The sequence below is a fragment of the Polyodon spathula genome, chromosome 22 (assembly GCF_017654505.1).
Source record: "Polyodon spathula isolate WHYD16114869_AA chromosome 22, ASM1765450v1, whole genome shotgun sequence".
Classification (NCBI taxonomy): Eukaryota; Metazoa; Chordata; class Actinopteri; order Acipenseriformes; family Polyodontidae; genus Polyodon; species Polyodon spathula.
In genome coordinates this window covers 11,770,479-11,794,439 of record NC_054555.1, presented here as the reverse complement: position 1 = coordinate 11,794,439, position 23,961 = coordinate 11,770,479, and the positions used below count along the sequence as shown (strand labels likewise).

The 23,961-nt window shown below is 39.2% G+C and overlaps 1 protein-coding gene across 1 annotated transcript in view; it reads left to right on the top strand.

Annotated features, from left to right (window-relative positions):
* Positions 1–19,424: 19,424 nt before the first annotated feature.
* LOC121297123 (teneurin-2-like) overlaps positions 19,425–23,961 on the top strand; it is a 483,736-nt gene continuing 479,199 nt past the window's right edge. The window contains exon 1 of the mRNA XM_041223184.1: positions 19,425–19,754. The gene's annotated coding sequence lies outside the window, so the exon portion shown is untranslated. The remainder of the gene's footprint in view (positions 19,755–23,961) is intronic.

Sequence of the window (23,961 nt, the reverse complement as noted above, 5' to 3'; positions counted from 1 at the left end):
AAGATTGTACTCAGGAACTAAAATTACATTGTACTGTATGTTCAATGTGCAGGTATGACATAATTTGGTACACAAATCTGACAGTACCATATTCTGAAATATGCTTTTTTTGTTTTTTTACAAAATAGATGTACTCTACAATGCATCGGTTTCTCCCTTAATTTAACATGACATTTAAATACCAGCATGACAAGATAACTACCAAAGGCCCAATGTCCGTAAACCTGCTTTAAAGCGTAAACAGCGTAGGCAGCACTTTGATGCAAGCACAAAACAGGCACAGACAACAACCCTGTTCAACCCTGCTGTACACTGGTCCTTTATCCTTTCCTCTACTTCAATGCAGCACCATTACTGAACTGAAAAACAACAGAGTCTTATTGATATTTCATACAATTCAGTAGCATACTGTAGACTGTCACTTAATTAACCAACATATTTAGCCTTCAATATCCATTTATTTGCCTGTGTGTGTGTGTGAATGTGTTTGTCCATGAACCCTTTTATTTATAGCTGTGGTCCTCAACCTCAATTTGTAATGTAACAAAGGCCAAAGGGGGAGTTTCCATGTGTGTTCTAATTTTACTCAAGACATTGTGTTTGAGCCAAATGAAAAATGGCCTATACATTTCAGGTTTATTTTCGGCCACAAACTTGATCCCCTCAAGCTGTTCTCCCAAACGTGCGCATGCGTCGTCACTTCACGTCCAAATAACCACACATGGAAACACCCCAAATGGAAACCCGAAATGCACAGGGTAATTTTTCATGTGGCTCAAGCACATTGTCTCGATTAAAATTAGAACACGCATGAAAACTCCCCCAGACTGACTGCACAGGGTAATAGATAGCAATGGCTTTATTCCTCCTACTCATATTGATTTGCTGCCGCCACACATTTGCCTATATCGTTAGAAAACCTTTTTGTGTTTTTTTTTTTTTCTCACACCAATGTGATATAAATCGTCTGTGATAAATCCCAGAATAATGGTACTATCTTTGGTTGGGCACTGTTCCAAACGCCCATCTGTGTGGCTAGCACAACTGGCGCAGTCTGTTTGGGTATGTTCTGCAAGGTGAAATGCATTATAGAGCCTTGATCTCTTCTTTCATGACATACTGTATACAACAAATATGAAGTGCTGAATCTTTTTTGTAATCATGTAACAGAATGTACACTGTATTAATTAAAATGATAGAATGACTGTACGGAAAACACTATTCTAAATGACATCCTTTGATAATCCGATGCAAAAAAAAAAGTGGCATGTATAGTACTGTTCTTGGATTTGACGAAAATGTCAGTTAATACATTTCACAATAAAACATGGGGCAGATTAAAGGCAAAAAACTGGTTAGTTAACCCCATTTTTTGTTCTGAAAGAAAATGTTAGTAATTATACTAAACTCAGGGATACATTGTGGTGCCATTCACACTTTGAGCTAAAGCTGGTTTGAGCCTTATTTTTAAGCATAGCTGTTCTGTTGGGGGCATATCCGTTCATTGAGGAATATATCCTTTGAAGTCAGGAAAATAGAAATAACATTTCCTTTATTTTCTTTTAGTTTGTCAGCTCAATAATACCTGAAGTGTACAACTACAACAGTGTTAAAAACCTTGATAGTCACAACAGAAAATGTGCTATGAATGAAGCTTTGGGGAAAAAAAAAAAAAAAGTTAAGTCTCGCAAATTTAATTAGTTATCAAAATCTTAAAGCGTTGGCATTTACTTAAGCTATGGCATGTCTGTCAGTATCTTGAGATTTAATTAAAAAAAATATATACAAAAATAATTGAGAAATTAATTAGGGAATAAGCAGGCGCTTTGCTAAAATGTAGTTAACCCTGACTAATGACCAAATTCAAGTTTCAGTTTTTGGTTGCCACCTTTTTCAAGAGATTTGAAGTGTCCAAATGTCTACTTTTGTCTTTCTGGAGTACAGCAAGTGACTACTTTTACAAGGAAATGCAGTGTAAAGGTATCTAAAAATCTGTCCACTATGTTATAATAGAGAGGGAGACACAAAGTATTTGCTCTAGTTAAATCAATTATATGCAAGTGCTTTGGACTTTAAAGTCCTGATTTTTTCATTTTAAAAAGTCAGTGCCACTGAGTTTGAGCTCAGCCATATCACATATTTGGCTTTGCAGCTGTCTGTTGCTACTTTGTCTATTGATTCTTTATGTATGTTTCTCCATACTGTACAATATCCTTTTATTGCAGGATAACAGAGATTTAATTTGCCTTGTCACTTCATTTAACAGTATTGAAATATTCTGCAATTATACTGTATTATCTATATTGTAATATTATTTCCATTAGAAAGTTCCAGAATTTGAAAGTAGACCACTTATTTTTGTTGATTTACCTTGTGATGTAACCTTTACAACAGCAAAAAGGTGACAGAGGGCAATTTTACAATCAACCCAAATATTTATGTATTATTTGAAAAGCAAAAAAAAAAAAAAAAAGCTAATGTTACAGAACTTGCAAGAAACAACCAAGGTGCAAGTAAAAGATCTAAAAGGAACCTCCCAAGACATTTATTTGAAGCTTTTGAACATCAATGTTTTGTTGTTTATTAGAAACAGGTGTTAACATAGTGGTAAATGCTTTGTGAATTCAGCCTAGTCTTCAGGAACATTTATTGGAATCCCATAAGAGAAAAAAAAAAAAATCCCATTAAAAAAAAAAAAAAAAAAACAGCCCTGTGTAGTCAGTCAGTCTAATAAGATTAAAGGTCTCCACACAACAGACGCAATGTTATTTTTTAATTGGCGACGAGACACCTTCGCAGGGACATGACCATACACACCAGAAGCGACATGGAGGCGATGCGACAAGTTTGAAAACTGCCAGATCTACACAACTGTTCAAAATTGCTATTGACAACACTACGATCAAGACTGTTACATATTTGTCAACATGATGTGGAAATTATGAGTGTCTTCTCTGATGATATTTCAACATATAGGGCACTAAATCACACACACCAGACTTGTCCATTCTGAAGGACCTGGATTACCATATATTTTATTTCAATCTGTATCTTTATAATTGTGATGCCCTTTGTCACAAAGTTCTGGGTAATTTTTCAAAGATTGTTTCCTCCATCATTTTGGATTCTACTTCACCCTGCTTGAACACGTGTATTGAATCTGTTCTCTGATTGCCCAATGCCCTAGTTGACGTGTTCCAAAATTGCATAAAATAGGATTCAATTGTATTTATTTTGCATCGCTCCTGGTGCCGCCCCTGTCGCGTCGCCTGTGCTGTGAAAGGTTCTATTCATTCCGACTCATCACTGCACAGGTGCGCTTGCCGCATTGCGTCTGGTGGGTAGCCGTCTAAAATCTGCCATTCTGTGTAAATTCAGAGCAAGAGTGCAAGACATCAGCAACCATGTAATAAAACTTGACTGTAGAAGAATACTAAGCATTTCAAACAGGTTAATAAAGACTTCTTGAAAGATTTTACTTCAGTCTCCTCTGACTGTTTATTAAAAATCACCTCCAATCATTCCAAATCCTAAAGCATCAATGTAACAATATTATAAACTTGTCATGCCATTGATCATCTATAAATACTTTCACCCATGCACTATGTATAGGAGCAAGAACAAAACAGGCTTTTCCATCTCTTTACATTTCAGAATGAGACATATTCATTTTATCAAAACGATTATGCCTACATCTACAAGGAAGTAATCATTTGCAATATGGTTCTGTGAAATGATACAGTACAGGACTGTACAGGGCTGAATGTGTGACCACATTTTATTTGTACAAGCAGCATTTAACAAGTTAATTACAACCAAAGGATACTTCCTGTGAACTGAACACAAACTTGTATATTTCAGGGGAAACTATTCAAAAGTGATAGGTTTTTGCTGCATTTCTTAATTTCTTAAGCGGGGGTCTGAAAGCCTAGAACAAACATGGGATTATTGAAAAATGTATGCTTATTTAGACAGAGTTAATTGAGTAATTGCTTTAGGGCTGGTTGAGTGTAGGAGAAAATAACCATATCCGGAGTGGACAATTATTCAGGGCAGTGTATACCAGTAAGTGAGATGTTCTTCAGAGTTACACAGGTAGCCCAAGTTTCACAAATGATGTGTTTTTCAAGATGTCTTTAACGAGTCAGTTACGTTTTTACGAAGTAGGAAAACTACAGAAACAGGGCTGCAAAGGGTTAACTATATGTGGAAATAAGAATGTGGCAATAAATTTCTGCAAATACACCATATGGTAGTTCCACTAAAAGTAAAACAACTTCCATAATAGATATTTCGTTTTTGGAGGTCACATGCACTCTAAGAAAAAGATTCTACAAGCATCGGTCAGTTTCATCCTATTTCCCTATTAAACGGAGAAGGCAATATTTTCTTCAGTATTAATGCTTAGATTGTCAACCTACCTATTAAAGAACTGCTTCATTGATACTTCAGTACAAAAAGCAGGCATTCCATATTTCCCAGGATGCTTAGAACACATCAGCGTAATCTGGTAACAAATTCAATCAGCTAAAAAAAGGAGAGGAAGGAGCACCATGTGACATTCCTGGATTTGGCTAATGCATATGGTTCAGTGCCACATGAACTTCTTTGGGCAGCATTTGATTTTTTTAGCGTACCAATGACAATAACAAATTTAGTGAAAGCCTACTTTGGAGATATCCAATTTAGTTTTTCAACTTCTAAATTCAACACTACATGGCAATGCCTAGAAGTTGGAATAATGACAGGATGTACCATTTCTCCCCTGGCTTTTACCATGGCAATGGAAGTAATTATTAGGGCATCAAAATGGGTAATGGGAGGAGAGCGCTTGGCTTCTGGAATGCGACTACCACCAAGTCGAGCATACATGGATGACATGACAACAATGACTACAACAGTAGCCCGCACTAATCGGGTATTGGCCAAATTAACCAATAACATTGAATGGGCACGAATGCAATTCAAGCCCACTAAATCAAGGAGCATCTCTATAATTAAAGGTAAAGTAGTAGATAAAAGGTCCTACATTAACGGTGAGGCAATACCAACAGTGTCCGAGAAGCCAGTGAAAAGTCTAGGGAGATGGTACGACGAGGATCTAAAGGACACAGGTCATGTGGGAGAAGTTAGACAACAAGCAGTGAAAGGGTTGAAGAGCATAGACAGCAGCGCCTTACCAGGCAAACTAAAACTCTGGTGCTTTCAGTTTGGTCTACTGCCAAGACTGCTGTGGCCAAAGTACTGTGTACGAGGTTTCCTTGACAACAGTTGAGAAGCTGGAAGCTTTAATCAATTCATGTGTCAGGAAATGGTTGGGAGTTCCACGCTGCCTCAGCACAGTGGGACTTTATGATAAAGGAATACTGCAGCTACCAATCTCTGCTCTAACCGAGGAGTTCAAGTGTGCCAAAGTCCGACTGGAAATGACATTAGTAGATTCATGTGACAAATGCGTAAGGGAGGCAGCACTTGTATTGAAAACTGGAAGAAAATGGGTGGGAAAGAAAGCTATGGAAGATGCTAAAGCTGGCCTTCGAATCGGAGATATCATGGGGCAAGTTCAGTTTGGAAAAGGAAGTCTTGGTCTCAGTTCAGTTTCTCCTACATGGCACAAGGCAACCCCAGCTCAGGGGAGGAAGCCGATAGTCAACGAGGTGCAAAAGCAGTAGGAGAGGATCAGGTGTGAAAAGGTCATTTCCAAGGCCAAGCAGGGAGAATGGATGAGATGGCAGAGTGTAGAACAACGCAAGATCAGCTGGCAAGACCTTTGGACAATGGAACAGAGCAGGCTCAGTTTCCTCATCAGATCAACATATGATGTTCTCCCATCACCACAGAACCTAAACTTCTGGGTGGATGAGGATCCCTCATGTCCTTTGTGTTCATCACCTGCAACACTAATGCACATTTTGACAGGACGTAAGGTGGGTCTTAACCAAGGATGGGTTACTTGGCGCCATGACCAGGTGCTGCGATGTTTGACTTTAGCATTGGAAGACAAGCGTAACCTGACCAATAAGTTGCCACCAGTTCCATCAAAGCATTACACACAAAAGACAATATTCCTCCATCCAGGAGAGCAACTACCAAGAAAAGGTATTAAAACCAAGCCTCGCCCAGGAGAACTGGAAACTGCTAGAGACTGGAAGATGCTGGCAGATGTTGGTCAACGGCTTATTTTTCTTCCACCCGAGATTGCCACCACTATCCTTCGACTAGATATTGAGTTGTGGTCTGGATCAGCACACCTTGTTCATCTAGTTTAACAGTGCCATGGGTGGATGCTGTGGATGAGGCATATGAAGCAGAACAGCGAGGATGGAGAGTAAGAGTTTACCCAGGGGAGGTTGGTTGTAGACCAATTCTCTCATATTACTGAATTACAAATGGTACATTGAAATTTTGTTCTGTTTGATATTTTATTTTTAAACATTGAAACTCAGAATCAACTATTGTAAGGTGACATTGGTTTTATGTTGGGAAATATTTAAGAAAAATAAAAAACTGAAATATCTCGTTTGCATAAGTATTCAACCCCTGTGCTGTGGAAGCTCCCAGTTTGCACCGAAAGAAATTGCCCTAACGAGGACACAATTACATTATCATTGGTCTCCACCTGTGAACCATTAAAGTTGCTGTCACATTTTCTGGATAAAATCCCCACTGTTGAAGGATCATTGGTAAGTCTGTGAATCTGAAGGAAAATGAAGACGAAAGAGCATTCTACAGAAGTTAGAGGTAAAGTAATACAAATGCATAGATTAGGGAAGGTACAAAATAATATCCAAGTGTTTGGCTATCCCAGTGAGCACAGTTGGATCAATAATCCAAGTGGAAGCTGCATCACGCCACACAGGCACTGCCAAGAAAAGGCCATCCCTTAAAACTCAGTGCTCAAACAAGAAGGAGACTTGTGAGAGAAGCCACAGAGAGGCCAACAATCACTTTGAAGGAGCTACAGAGTTCAGTGGCTGGGAGTGGAGTAATGGTGCACCAGTCAACCATATCAGGAGCTCTGCCTAACACTGGCCTCTATGGGAGGGTGGCAAGAAAGAAGCCGTTATTCAAAAAGTACCATCTGAAAGCACATCTGGAGTTTGCCAGAAAGCATGAGAGTGACCCAGCTGCAATGTGGGAAAAGGTTTCGTGGTCAGATGAGACCAAGATAGAGCTTTTTGGCCAAAACTCAAAGCGCTATGTGTGACGCAAACCTAACCCTGCCCATGCCTCAAGACACACCATCCCTACAGTGAAGTATGGTGGTGGCAGCATCATGCTGTGGGGATGCTTCCCATCAGCAGGGACTGGGCATCTTGTTACAATTGAAGGAAGAATGAATGGAGCAAAATTGGATGGAAAATGGATGGAAATTTACCTTTCAACAGGACAATGATCCCAAGCACAAGGCCAAAGCAACACTGGAGTGGCTCAAGCACAAAAGGTGAATGTCCTACAGTGGCCCAGTCAAAGTCCTGATCTCAATCCCATTGAGAACCTGTGGCACTATTTGAAAATTGCGGTCCACAAGCATCATCCAACCAACCTGAACAACCTGGAGCAAACCTGCCAAGAAGAATGGGCCAAAAAATCACTCTGACACTGTGTGCAAAGCTGGTACATACTTACCCCAAAAGACTTAAAGCTGTTATTGCAGCGAAAGGTGGCTCTACCAAATATTAATGTGTGGGGGTTGAATACCTATGCAAGCAAGATATTTCAGTTTATTTTTCTTAAATATTTCAATGTCACCTTATAATAATTGATTCTGAGTTTCAGTGTTTAAAAATAAAATATCAAACAGAATGAAATTTCAATGTACCATTCGTAATTCGGTAATACGACGGAATTGATCAGGGGTCAGAACACTTTTGCAAGCCACTGTGTGTGTATATATAAACAGTAATTGATAGAGTTGCGTTTTTATGAAAAACATTATTGCTTCCATATGAATGTTTTCTAATCACCTCTATGGCACACTTTGTTTAATGTCATTAAATGTCTTCCTTTATTAAATCAATATTTTTGTAACAGCTAGTACGAAATAATGGAAACAAAACAAAAAAAAACGAATCATTACATGTTATAATTTAATATGACTTAGCAGTATAGACAAAAGGACTACATTTACAAGTTACTTTTTGCAAATAGTGTGAGAACCACCACTTGTTATGCACTCTATTCAATTATTAAAACAGACTTCCAAGCTGTAGCTTCATATTTATTCTTCTAACATTAAGAATCTTGTTTGCATAGTTTATTAGCCTCACATCTAATAAACAAAGCTGTTAAAATACATTTCAGTTAGAATACTGTAATAGTCAGTATATTAAGGAACTGAAAATAGGTAATTTTTCCCTATTACCGGTTTCATTTGAAGATTTTCATTTTGGGTTAATGTTATTTTAACATTACATTTAAATATGCAATTGGTATAGATATATTTTTGTATTCATATGGGTTATACTACTGTAAATATACTTATCTAAAAGCAGGCCAAATTTGTAGGAAAATATGCAAAAGAAACCTTCTGAAATAATGAGATATCTGCATCTTGTGTTTAGTACTTATATTAATAACTTATACATATGTAAACCAAGTAAACAATCATATTAAACAATGTATGGGTTAAGTACAGTACATCCCATGTAATATAGCATCAAGCATGTAATATAATCAAGCATTTTGATCAGCAAAATCTAGAAACTGTCAAACAAAAAAAAACATCACATAAGACTTCTTACTGGGCCACATTTTAAAAGCCTTAACCCCTGTCTTTAATCAAATCTTACTCTTTGAATGAGACAAAACAGCTGTTAATTTAACATAACTAGAACCGAACAACTAAGTGTATATATTTCAGGTCATTTTAGCAGTCTGTTTATGATAATTAAGATGACAACATAGCTGCAGAATATGGCAAATCTGTGGAAGACTACGAATTACGTGGGAGCCTGTGAATTCTGCGATTTCTGAAGAATTCCGTTATCCACAGAGTTACATAAGAAAGTTTACAAACGAGAGGATGCCATTCTGCCCATCTTGCTGGTTTGGTTGTTAGTAGCTTAGATCCCAGAATCTCATCAAGCAGCTTCTTGAAGGATCCCAGGGTGTCAGGGTGTAGACTGCCTCTACTCATAAGCTATTGGCACATAGTTATTTGCAGGAGTTACTGACCCCGTATCTTCCAAACTGCACTCTGGGAGATCACAGGATGTGGGGCTGCTGGTTATTTCTAGGGTCAATAAAAGCAACACAGGCAGTAGAGCTTTTTCTTGTAAAGCTCTTCATTCCATAATTATCTGCCTTAGTTTGTCAGGGAAGCTGGGAACGTTAGAGTTTAAGTCAAGACTAAAAACACACTCTTATAAAATGGGTTATCTCAGTGGGTTTTAATGCAACTAAATTGCTGCTTTTATATTATGTTACTTAAATGGTCTGACTTGGACAGTTGTATGTGTGGCATGCTATATAAATGGGGCTGGCATTTGAAAGATCACATTGTCCCGCGATTTCAGTATAATGAAGGCGGCTGCTCAGTCCCAGCATTTAGGACTCTCCAGACAGCTCAAAGCAAGTTTAAAGTCAGGTATTGACAGATATTGAGAAACATAACTCAATATTGTAGCATCTGTACCCAGAAACCACTCAGAATGATAACGAACACCAATAATAGCGAGGGAAATGTAAAAAAATAAATACAATTAAATGACATTTGAAGTTAAGTACTCTTTATACAGTAGTTTCCACCCAAGAGAACACACCTCTGGAAGCAAACAAAGCGTTCTCCAAGGCAGAGTTAGAGCCACCAGACACAATATGAACCAAATCAAGAAATTAATACTTATTACTTGTCATGATGCACGTGCAACAATATGAAATGAACTGAATAATTAAAAGAAAAGCAATAGACAGTGTATGTTAATAAACTATAATAAAATTAAGACAAGCTAATGTTAATAAACTAACTGTCAAACTAAATTAACACAGCACCCCTACACATGTTAAATGCAGCAGCAATATACAAGACATACACCTTATTGAACAGAATGGTGAAGCAACTCACCAGAACTGGAAACACAAAACTGATCGGTAACTAGTGTCTGATTCAGCCCCCACCACCCCAAGAATTCGATCTATTTTACATTTTTTTGCAATAAGAAAAAACAGTGGCAGGTTTCAGTTTGTTTACACCGTATGTGATCAGGTGCAGTCGTGGAAATCAGAATACAAAACAAGTCAATGACAGGACAGCGATTGAATTGAACACTGAATAGACCATTTTAATTTAAGTTGAGAGTTCTCAGGTTACAAAACAGTACTGTATCCATTGTGAATGAATCTCAGTCAGTGCCAAGAAGGTGTTCTTTTAAGCAAAGTTCCTGATCCTTTAGGAAGAGCATTTACAATGGGGAAAATTAGTTTCACCATAAGGGTGTCCCCTTAGGCAAAGTGTTCTCTTAGGAGGTGTTCCTATATGCACAGACTAATTATATTATATATCCACACATACACAAAAGAAATGCAACACTCTGGTCTAACTGATTTAAATCAAATATTTTAAAAACATAGTGTGGCAGGAAATCGTGATGCGGTGACGGCAGAGCAAAAGAAGGAACACACAAGTACAGTGCAATGGCGCATGCGCCGTTTATTGAAGAAAAATAAAATGTTTAAACAGAACACTGTTTAATTTATTAATTACAATAAACAAAAATAAAACACAAACACAAAATACTAGAACTATGCTACAGGTCAGGCTGGGCAATCGCCTTCACTGATGCTACACGCTTTTGGTTTAGTTTTAAAATTAACCTCTCACTCGCTCTCCTCCATACAGCCACCCAGAGCAGGGAGAGTTGCCGTCTTAAATACCGTGGCCGAGGGTTTTAACTAGTTCATAAATTATTCTAATTGCCATCTTGGCCACAATCTGCATGCTTTTATTAATGTGTGTGACTGCCAGCTAGTTTACCAATGCACTAGCCCACAGCCACACATTAACACAGGGTTTTTTAAAATCAACATGGATGGAGCTTCTCATCCATGCTGCAAAATATATACAAAACACACGGCTACACCATAATTTATAACAAATACAATAAATCAGAATACATAAATAATACGGGGGCGGAGGGGCGATTCCGTTCTAAAAAATACTGTACAGGGCTGCTCGCCCTGTTACACTTGGATATCAAAACATGATCAAAAATACAGATCAAAGAATCTTACGTTTTCAGTATGAAAAATGACAGTCAAAATGAAAACATTACTATGTTAGTATCGGTTATGACCTCCCTGAGCATTGACACAGACCTGATCAGTCTCTGGATAGACTGCTGTGGGATGTGCCGCCACCCTTCCTGTACAGCTGCAGCCAGCTGGCGAAGGTTGGCTGGTAACAATACTCTCCTGTGGATTGCACTAGCGATTTGGTCCCACAGATGTCCTATTGGACTCACGTCAGCAGAAAAAAGCTGGCCACGGCAAGACCTTGATATTGTTTGCTTGAAGTCGTGCAATTGTAGTCCTACTGGAAAATCGACACTACTGTATCGCTGAGCAATAAGGTTGCCCTCAATGTGCACCAAAGGCATTCTTGTGTCAAAAGGAGATTCCTCCCCACAACCATGTGTTACACAGACCCATTTACAATATATCCTATGTACCAATGACTATACACCAACATTAACACACTACATACAACACAAATAAAAGGCACAGGGGCAGGGAACTTTGCCACATATACCCCCCCCCCCCCCCCCTACCTTGTGCAAAGCACATCTGGCCTCAACGGCCACCTCCCCCCTTAAAATCCCAAATGTTTTGCTCAAAGGCCCGGGCCAAGAACAGGGACTTTAAGGGATTCATGGGCAGCAATGTTGCTAGTAGCCAGGCTGCTACTGGCAATGTTGTCAACAGACGTGCTGACAGCAGGACGAGTCTCTCCTCCCGCTGTACACTGTCAGGGGAAATGCTGCCTCCTTCAGGTCTGGGCAATACCAGCAAGGGAAAGGTTGCTGGGATTGGTGGTCTCCAAACCTTCCCCTCCTTCTCCCTAGTCGGCAGCTCCCTCTGGTGGGACTCCGGCCACACTGAACCCTGCGGCCAAACAGAGCCGATGGCGACCCCAGGCGAAGCAGAGCTGGCAAACCCAGGAGGCGAACTCGGGAGGGAGCCGTGGCCATAGGAGACTGCAGCGGGAGCTTCTCTTCTCCCTCGTACCCCTCCACTGGCGGCTCCGCAGGCAATGAGTAGCAGCAGACAACCCCAGACGAAGTGAGGCAGGCATCCCAAGCAATGACGGAGTCAGGACCAGTCAAGGTGCTGTGGTTGGCCACTGTGGCAGTGGCTGCGGTGGTGCTAGCCCTCTTCGTGGCCACAGTGTCCGGGCTGTTTCCCACCGTGCCCCCCTCAGAATATGGAGGGGCTGCTGAGGAATGCCAGCATCACATCCTGGTCCTCCTTCTAGTGAAGGGAGAAGCAGCTCCTGCTCCTCTCCCCCTGTTGGCGAGAGAGGCAGAGGCAGCTCCAGCTCCTCTCCGCATGATGGTGACAGAGGGGGAAATGATACCAGCAGGCATTCACCCAGTGCCGGTGGAGGAAACAGAGGCAGCTCCTGGTGGTGGAAGCGGTGGAGATTGGAGAGGCATATAGTCTCCTGGCAATGGAGGCGAGAGCAATGGGTAGTCACCCTCATTTGCAGGGGACGGGTGCCTCTCTCTCTGGGGGCGCAACCAGCAGGCATTCCTTCTCTGCTGGTGGAGGTAGAAAAAGCTGCCCCTCGGTCCGCCCGTCTGGGCACTTGATCCCACTGCCCCCCCCCCCGTGAAAACAAGGCCAAGCGACTCAACTATGCACGAAAACACAGGAACTGAGGTGCAGAAAAATGGCAGCAGGTGCTCTGGAATGACGAGTCAAAATTTGAAATTTGGCTGTAGCAGAAGGCAGTTTGTTCACTGAAGGGCTGGAGAGCGGTACACGAATGAGTGTCTGCAGCCAACAGTGAAGCATGGTGGAGGTTCCTTGCAAGTTTGGGGCTGCATTTCTGCAAATGGAGTTGGGGATTTGGTCAGAATTAATGGTCTCCTCAATGCTGAGAAGTACAGGCAGATACTTGTCCATCATGCATTACCATCCGGGAGGCATCTGATTGGCCCCAAATTTATTCTGCAGCATGACAATGACCCCAAACATACAGCAGAAGTCATTAAGAACTATCTGCAGCATAAAGAAGAACAAAGAGTCCTGGAAGTGATGGTATGGCCCCCACAGAGCCTTGATCAACATCGAGTCTGTCTGGGATTACATGAAGAGAGAGAAGCAACTAAGGCTGCCTAAATCCACCGAAGAACTGTTGTTAGTTCTCCAAGATGTTTGGACCAACCTACCTGCAGAGTTCCTTCAAAAACTGTGTGCAAGTGTACATAGAAGAATTGATGCTGTTTTGAAGGCAAAGGGTGGTCACACCAGATATTGATTTGATGTAGATTTTTCTTCTGTTCACTCACTTTGCATTTTGTTAATTGATAGACATGTTAATAGTTATATGTTTATTTTTGAAAGCATTCTTACGTTACAGCATTTTTTTTTCACACCTGCCTAAAACTTTTGCACAGTACTCTGTGTGTGTGTGTGTGTGTATATATATATATATATATATATTATATATATATATATATATTATACACACACACACACACAAATATTCACCCCCTACCAATAATGTCACATTACAAGTAATGTATGCACAGTTTTTCAAATTAACTTTCTTTATTATTCAAAGCTGTAGTGGTTAAACTGAACATTCAAGGGCACTGGAACTAAGGGTGCTGTAGCACCTCCTTGTCTTTGCATGGCTTCCATTATATACAGGGGTTACAGTTTTGTTCAATGGCTTTCAGCAACCCCACTTTAAAAATTGTTCCAGTGCCACTGTGAACATTGTTAAATGAGGAGGTTAAATGTCAGCAAAACTTGGGACAACGTACAAAATGAAACTTACTGGTTGCATAAGCATTCAGCCCCTTAAGTCAGTACTTGGTAGAAGCACCTTTTGCAGCAATTACTGCTGTGTCTTTTGGATAGGTCTCTACTAGCTTTGTACAGTAGGATGGTGAAATTTTTACCCATTCAAGGGAAAATTGCTCCAGTTTTGATAACTTTGTTGGGGATCGACGAAGGACTGCAGTCTTCAAGTCTCACCATAAATTGGATTCAAGTCAGGATCTTGACTGGGCCGCTCAAGAACATGAATTCTGTTCTTGTTCAACCACTTCAATATGGCTTTGGCTTTGGGTCAATGTCCTGCTGAAATGTGAATTCTCCCTAGTTTCAAAGTCTTCGCTGATTCAGGTTTTCTAAGGATTTGCTGTGCTTTGCACCATCCATTCCCCCCTCTATCCTGATAAGCTTCCCCATCCCTGCTGAAGAGAAGCACCCCCATAATATGATGCTGCCACCACCATGTTTGACAGTTAGGATGGTGTTGACTGGGTGATGTGCAGTGTTGGGCTTGCACCAGACATAACGCTTGGAATTTAGACCAAAAAACCTTTCTCTGCATTTTACATGCTTTTTTACAAACTCCATATGCACTTTAAGATGATGCTTTTTAAGTAATGGCTTCTTTCTTGGCACCTACCCACACAGGCCAGCTTTGTGCAGGGACCAACTTATTTCTAGATGGGTGAACACTGACTCCCATCTCAGACACAGAACTTTGCAGACCTCAAGGTCATTGTTGGCTTCATAGCGACATCCCAAACCATTTTCCTGCTTACCCAGCTGCTCAGTTTGGGAGGGCGATCTGATCTGGGTAGTGGCTTGGTGGTGTAATGCATCTTCCACATCTTAATGTGGGACTTCATTGTGCTGAAAGGGATAATCAGAGCCTTTGAAGTTTTCTTGTACAGTGCTTCGACCACTTTATCCCCGACTTGAAACTATTTCATTAATTTTATGACCTTTCAAACAAATCATTTGCACCCAAGCTGATTTAGGGCTGCAGTAGCAAAGGGGTTGAATACTTACAACCGAGATTAATTTGTTTCTCTGTAAATCTTATTGCACGTTTTAACTTTATCAATGGAGTAGTTTGTGTAGATTTTACATGTAAAGTCTAATTTAAAGAAAAAGTTTGAATACTTCTGCAAACCACTGTGTGTATATAATCTACACCCCATTGAACTTTTTTCACATTTTATTGCGAGTGCCTCAGAGTTTCATGCATTTAAATGAGGATCCCCCCCCCCCCACTTATCTACACACCATACTTACACTGTTAAAGGGAAAAAAGCTTTTGTTGAGAAATATACTTTAAAAATGCAAAACTAAAAGATCATAAGTCTCCACCCCCCCCCCCTTTGGCAATTGCAGCTGTGAGTCTGTTGGGATAGGTCTCTACCAACTTTGCACACCTAGATTTGGCAATATTTGACAATTCTTTACAAAACAGTTCAAGCTCTGGTAAAGTTCCTTGCGGAGCATTCGACAGCAATCTTCAAGTCATGCCACAAATTTTCGATTGGGTTTAGGTCGGGGCTCTGACTGGGCTACTCAAGGACATTTACCTTTTTATTCCTTAGACACTCCAGTGTACCTTTGGCTGTGTGCTGTGGCTCGTTGTCATACTGAAAGGGGAACTTCCATCCCAGTTTCAGCTTTCTTGCAGAGGGCAGCAGGTTTTCCTCAAGGACTTCTCCACTTTGCTCCATTCATTTTCCCTTCTATCCTGGTCAAGTGCCCCAGTCTCTGTTGATGAGAAACATTCCCATAACATGATCCTGCCACCACTATGCTTCAGAGTAGGGATGGTGTTCTTTGGGTGATGCGCAGTTTTGGGTTTGCACCAAACAACGCTTTGCATTTAGGCCAAAAAGTTCCATTTTAGTTTAGTTAGACCACAAAACTTTTTGCTACATGGCTACAGAATCTCGAGTGCTTTTTTTTGCATACAAGCGGGATTCAAGGTGTGCTTTGAGTAATGGCTTCCTTCTTGCCACCCTACCATTCAGGCCAGATTTGTGGCAGGCTTGGTATATTGTTGTCACATGCACACTTTGACCAGTCTTGGCTATAAAAAGCCTCTTTGCTCCTGCAAAGTTGCCATTGGCCTCTTGGTAGCCTCTCTGATCAGTCTCCTTCTTGCTCGGTCATCCAGTTTGGAGGGACGTCTTGATCTAGGCAGGGTCTTGGTGGTGCCATACACCTTCCACTTCTTAATAATCATCTTGACCATGCTCAGAGGCCTTTGATATTTTTTTTTATACCCATCCTCTGATCTTTGCCTTTCAACAATTTTGTCCCGGAGTTCTTTTGAAAACTCCTTGGTGGTCATGGTTGAGTCTTTGCATTGAAATGCACTAACCAGCAGAGGAAACCTACAGGAACTGCTTAAATTTATCCAGAAATCATGTGAATCACTACAATTTAACACAGGTGGAGCCCACTTTGAAGGCAATTAGTTACACCCGAGGTAATTTAGGATTGCTATTACAAGAGGGTGGACACTTATTCAACCAAGCTATTTCATTTTTTATTTAAATTTTATAAATTTCGAGAATGTTTTTTACTTGGAAGTTGTTGGGTAGGATGTGTAGATAAATAAAAAAATGTAATTGATGCCTTTTAATTCCAGGCTACAAAAGGTGAAAAATTTGAAAGGGGGTGTAGACTTTCTGTAGGCACTGTATTTAGTCCAGGCTCACCTTCCAATACTCGTCTTTCTCCTCCGACTTTGAAACCATCTCCCTTCTGCGGGTCAAAGGTCCACCATCACCCGGCCTTAGTGACCTCCGACTGACGTTGGAGGTCACACCTCAAAACGAGGGCACCGCCTACTGGTCCAGAAGGCGAGATACAGATAGAGATGATATATTTTACGGAGGAGAATGAGAAACTCTTTAATATATAATATATATTATATATATAGGATGATATATTTTTTATATGAGATATCTATAATATATATATATATATAATATATATATATATATATATATATATATATATATATATATATACACACACACACACACACACACATATATATTAAGATATATATAAATAAAATACAGACACTCATTTCTAAACTGTATGCCTTCAAAATAATGAAAAAAGTAATACCCAAAACCTTTTTTTGATCATAGACAGAATACACATGGCAAAACATTCTTGTTCTCTTTCGGTCTGACTGAATCTGACCAGCTGCTTTACAGTTTAAAAGAAAGATTAATAAGTGAATCTGAGGCATTAATTAATACCACACCGGGGTTCACTTCTGACAGCTAACTTGACAGGTTGGCTGATTGGTGTTTGTGTGGGTGTCTTCATTTTTAATGCGCGGGTAACCTGGTATCCTACAACAAATTCTATGCAGGACAGTTCTGAAAACTAATCTACACCATAATAAAACCTTGCTTAAAAGGCCATCTTACATGTAAGGCCACTTTGTTGCATTCCTGATTTGCTCTGCCTGAGGGCATCATGAAGCAATTTTCAATATTAAGGCCACAATCAGCAGTCTAAAACAACAAACCACTTTTAAAATTACAGGTACCTCACTAAGACAACCAACATGTTAGCTACCACGCTCTCTGAAAACAATATATAATTAACATAGAAAACTAAAATAACATGTTATCTTAGTAAGTCATTCTCAATGGTATCAGCTATGTGCTTTCACTTTCAATACCACTCATCTATTCAGGCCACCTTTTCTTGGTCCGTTTACTCATCTTATAGACAGGTACTGTGCTTTTGTAATTTCTTGACATACCATAACATAATTAATCCCTCTTGTGCTGACATCATTTATTACACCAAATATCAGTTTGCAACACATACCTAACCCTACTTGAAGTGGGCCTTTTAAATTCTGCTGTTCTTAGTGTTAGTTTCCTCAAAAAATAGTATAAAAGCAGCACTTTCTGAATTGCACAGTACTGTAATAAACCTTCTGTTTACTGGCTGCTGGATTAACACAATGGATAGCTTGCCGCTGCCACCTTTGTTTAACTGGAGGGTCCAAAATGAATTAATATCAGTCTACCATAACAGAGGAGTGAGTATATGAAAGTCACAGCACAAAGACAACAGGAGTGTCAACTCAGGGCAAAAAATGTGTTAATGCATAATTAAAATAGGCAATCAGCAATCTAAAAACCACACAGGTAAATTAAATTGTCAATTTAAGTTAATATCATCACCCCAGTGTGCTGGATAAGAAAAGGGAACAGACACACCCACTGCAAACCTTCACCAGTGTAAAAAAAAAAAAGTTAATAAACCATGAATCATACAACATAAAATTATAATTCAAAGTAAATAACTAGTGAAATTAACAATACACAAATATACAAAGATAACACCCCACCAAAGGGTGAAGTGTTGTGTCTGTCCCTTACAGATCCACATATAGGTTCAGTAATATAATATAATTCGAGGTTTACACAGTGTAGTTAAAAATGGTAATTCACCCAGGTTACACAGTATGGAAGACAATAGTATTGCAGTTTAAAAGACAGCATTTACCTTCAGTTATGACTCCAAGTCAGTCCCCTTACAGACTAATAAGCTCTGATGCTCAAACAGCGCAATCCCCAGTCCAGGCTCCAATTGTTCAATGCGTGTTCTCTTTTAAAGTCTAAATTGGCAGCCTGTAATTGCCAACACCTGCCTCAGTGCTAATGAATTAACTAACATGCGTGTGTACATGTCAATTCTGATGAGGTTGCCAATTAAAGGCCATCACAGTACTTTACACAACTTGTTATATAATGCATGTACTGTATATGGATAAAGATAAGTAGGAATGTCTAGTTTAATAGCAGCAGTATGTGTGGAGTATGTGTGGGTGCACCAGTATTTAAACAAGTATATGAATAAAGAAATCATTCTTAGTTTGCCTGTTACTCCACTGCAGCAGGCTGCATTCATTCGGCGGGAAATGTTTTTCGTACCCTTGGTTCCTGTATTTTTGCGATAATACAGAACCAACTGAACAACTTCATTAATCTGTTTTCTGTTCTAGCAACTGAGCGCGTTCAAATGCAAAGCGTACAACAAGGTGCATTGGCACCGTCTCTCAAAGGTACACAGCATTAATATCAAACCAGCTCGTACTCTTTCACATACATAACAGAACCCTCCCTTTTTCAAAAATCGGCATTTAAAAATAAATATATTATTATTATTATTATTATTATTATTATTATTATTATTATTATTATTATTATTATTATTTACTTGTATAATGTTCTTACTGAACCATGAGCATTGTGTAAGGGTTAAGTGCGTTACATTTTACCTGAAACGTGCGTCTGATGTAGACGAATCCCTCCCCTGATTTGAATGGTAGTTTCCAATCGACTGTGCTTGAGAGAGCTCTCAGTTCTAAACCTGGGATTAGCGATCCCAGTCAGACCGAGCTTCTGTGTTGGGTTTAATCAAAGGGAAAGCTTATAGAGAGAGGCAGTTAGCTTTATCTTTCAACATGCTTAGTGTAAGCATTGCAAAAGAGGACAACTAAGGGAGTCATATTCCTGTTTTTTTGTTTTGTTTTGTTTTGTTTTGTTTTATTTATTTTTTTAACCTTTGGGTTTTTATTTTTGTTGTCCTTGTTTTGCTAAACGGCTGCGGGAGGTTCAAAGTGAAGGAATTATTTTACCTGGAAAAGGAACGTTGCAGAGGTAGCAGAAAAAAAAGTTTCCTCGGTGGACTGATAATGCTGTAAAGGACCCTGCTTCATACTGGTACGTCTGTTTACGTGTTTGTTTATTTCCATGCATTTTAAATAGTTCCATTCAGTCTTTGCTCTTTTTTTTTCTTCTTAGTGCCTTGCTTGCTATCCCAGTTAAGAAGTGCAACATCTATTTCCCATGCAATCCAAGAGTTTAAGGAATTCCCTGGACCCTGCAATAGAACGATATAACGGAGTTGTACGGCAGAAATATGTGCATTCTGTTATAATTTATCTAATGTTTCGTGAGTATGCAACAGAGATGCATGCTGAACGTTTGCGCGTGTTCCGGTATTCTTGAAATAACAGATTTCAAGTGGAATGCGTTCCAATGCAAGAAATCCCGAATCGAAGATGCAATGACAGTGAACTTCAAAGGAGGCTGTCACTGTGCATAGAAATGAATGAATCAGATTCAATTATTCTATTTCTTTTACACAAAGCTTTCAACTCGCCAGGCGTAATGTGACACTTGGTCATGTTTTCGTCATCTTTGTTTATTTGATTTTTTATTTGAACTGTGCAGCGCTTCAGCGTGACACCTGCCTTGGATATTGTATACAGTAGTATTCCTAATACTACGACTACTATACTACTGTACATGGGGGGAATGGATATTGCCATTTTATTCGCCCAATATGAACAGTTTCGTCATAGAAGATAGTGATTAGTAGCAACTCGTTTTTGGTTTTTGTAAATAAACAGACGTAAAAAATAATACTAAACAGAAAACCACACCTGCTTATTAACTATGTTAGCATTTTATTGCATTGTGTTCACATGGCTCTTAGTAGAACATGTTTTCTGGTGTTGACGCTTTTACCGGGGTGTAGATATACTGTGCAAATTATATATTTCTGAGGGGGGTAGACAAAGTGTTTTAACATCTTGACTGCAAGCGCGTGCAGGATCCATCGAGCCTGCTTGATTAACTTTGCTCTAATTTGCTTATTGTTCAATTAGAAATTACATGTTTGGGTTTCACTTTTATAGTAAATGAATAAATGTGCAATGTAAAGGATAATAATTTGTTGGTGTTTTTAATGCTGTACATAACAGTAACAAGTGGTCACCAGATTCACCTGCTTCCTCAGTTTTTTTTTTTTTTTTTTTTTAATTGCAGGTAGGTTGCAGAGGAAAAACATGTTGCTTATGCTCAAAAGAATTCACTCTACAATACATAATCTGATATGATTTGTAATTGTGTTAGATACAGTATAATCAACAAAGCAATTAACCATATAAGACACACCATCTTAAGGCATCTGTAAGAGGCAGATATTGTTTGATATTTTATTTGTGGTTATCAAGGACAGCAATTGTAATGTTTCATTATTCTTTACGCAGTTTAAATAACTAAATTGTTTTAGCCTACATACTAAACTGAGTACAGGACCATGCAAGGTACCCCTAAACTGTGTAGCTCTCTGCCACCTAATCATGTTCAAAAAGGGTTGATTCTATGTCAGAGTGGTCTGACACACGATCACATGACAGAACACCTTGCTGTATTTTCCACAACGACTCCTATTTAGACAAATTATAAATGATCAAAGGTCATTATCTGAGCATTTCATTACTGGAAGTATGGCAGCTCCACAAGCCAGAAGCTCTATATTGAACGATCCACAAAATAGACCGCTCCTCTATAAGCTTGCTCACTGTACCTTGGCATAGAGAGGAATACTCAGTGTAGGGTCTGCATCTGTGGCCTATTCAAGTTTGTCTTCCTCAGTTTGGCAGTGCCTAGGTAATGGTGCTGTTTATGAAAAATATATCCTGCCCAGAGTGCAGCACATAAAACAGTATCTGACAAAGAAAGTAAAGGCTGTAAATTAGGCAAAATGGTTGATACCTAAATTAATCTAGAAAACTAATCTTACAAAAATCACAAAAAGAACCAGCTTACTGCATTTTGTTTATTTATTGTTAATTTTACATTCTGTAATGTAAGGTAATAGTTCCTGAAATCAGTAGGCCGGACGATCAAAAAAAAAAAAAAAAAACCTTGTTCAGTGAAATTCAATAAAAAATATTTGGCTGGTAGGAAGCCAAATATTCCTACCAGGAAATAAAAATGTACATTATAAATATCATATGGGAGATATTGAAATTGGAGAAGGAATCTATGAAAAAGACCTAGGAGTTTTTGTTGACTCAGAAATGTCTTCATCTAGGCAATGTGGGGAAGCTATAAAAAAGGCTAACAAGATACTCGGATACATTGTGAAAAGTGTTGAATTTAAATCAAGGGAAGTAATGTTAAAACTGTACAATGCACTAGTAAGACCTCATCTTGAATATTGTGTGCAGTTCTGGTCACCTCGCTATAAAAAAGATATTGCTGCTCTAGAAAGAGTGCAAAGAAGAGCGACCAGAATTATTCCGGGCTTAAAAGGCATGTCATATGCAGACAGGCTAAAAGAATTGAATCTGTTCAGTCTTGAACAAAGAAGACTACGTGGCGACCTAATTCAAGCATTCAAAATTCTAAAAGGTATTGACAGTGTCGACGCAAGGGACTTTTTCAGCCTGAAAAAAGAAACAAGGACCAGGGGTCACAAATGGAGTTTAGAAAAAGGGGCATTCAGAACAGAAAATAGGAGACACTTTTTTACACAGAGAATTGTGAGGGTCTGGAATCAACTCCCCAGTAATGTTGTTGAAGCTGACACCCTGGGATCCTTCAAGAAGCTGCTTGATGAGATTTTGGGATCAATAAGCTACTAACAACCAAACGAGCAAGATGGGCCGAATGGCCTCCTCTCGTTTGTAAACTTTCTTATGTTCTTATGTTCATACAGGAAGAGAGAGGAACAAAACATCTCTGAAGCAGTGCTGGTTTTCAGATTTCAATGACTGTTAGAAACAGGATAGGTCAGTAAATAATCAATACACCGAGATGCTGTTTCTTTTATAGAGTGACCAGACCAGAGTTTTACAACACTGCATTGTTCATTGGCATATTTCTAAAGTATCCCATATTTTAACATTGTAGCTATGCAAACAGCCAGTGTCTTGTCAGAATGAGTTGGCAGGATAGCTGGAATGATTTTAAATGAACTGCTTATCAGCCCATTGCTTGTTTCAGTGTTTTTATCATGATAATTGGACATACACAGCACGGTATACAGGGCAACTTTGTTACTTGTCCAGTTTAAATTTAGGTTTAAGGTTTTAGGGTTACCTGCAATATCTTATTCCCAGGTATGTTATTTACATCGATGCTTCTCAAACCTGTCCCTTGGGGACCCCTGTGTCTTCTGCCGTTCATTCCAACTGAGCTTGTTAATTGTTTTCAGCTCTTAAACAGTTTTTAACAGAGATTTCAACTTAACTATAAAATATTATACGTAACTTGAAATCTTCAACTTCTTAGGTGCTGAGAACAATTAAAAAGGCCTAATTAAGCTAATTATTAGTTCAATTAAGGCTTTAGTTGGAATGAAAACCAGAAGACACAGGGGTCCCCAAGGACTGGGATTGAGGTCCACTGATTTACACGATCAAAGTGCTTTACTAATTTTACTTGGAAATCATTTCACTTACTGGTATAGCAACAGGTCTCACCCAAGGTCATAAATTGGTGATCATTGGGGAGTTGTTCATTTAATCAGTTTGTAGCAGTTTAGAAGGTCCCTATTTAAATATTCATAAAAAGGGTAGCTCGGTAAACTGGGACTAGGTGGCACGTAAAACAGCTTCTACCCCTGGCATTGATACATTTTCTTAGAGTTGTGGAACATTCTATGGACATCTACTGAGGACAGCAATGTGCTGCAAAATCCGTTTGCATTAAGAATAATTAAAAATACACTTCAAGCAAATTCATTTTGAATATATTAGAATGGATCATCTATGTTTGGGTGATTAGTGGACTACAGACTTTGAAAACGTATGCTGCTTTTAAATGGTGTTTCCAGCTTGTTTATTTGTTGTCTTTTAGTGGACTACAGACTTTGAAAACATATGCTGCTTTTATATGGTAGTTATACTTACTAGTTTGCAATGAAATCAAGTAAGCATGTTTCAGGGGTTCACTCTGTGATCTGTCTGTCACTGTCCTGTGCAGTTTGTACATTGAGGTAATCTTAAAAGAATGGAAGAAGAGGAAGAAGTCTACACACTTTTCATATAATTGTTACAACACATGAAGGACTCACAAAGACGACTGCAGTTGGTGACATCAGACCAGAAACAGGAACCAACACAAAATAAAC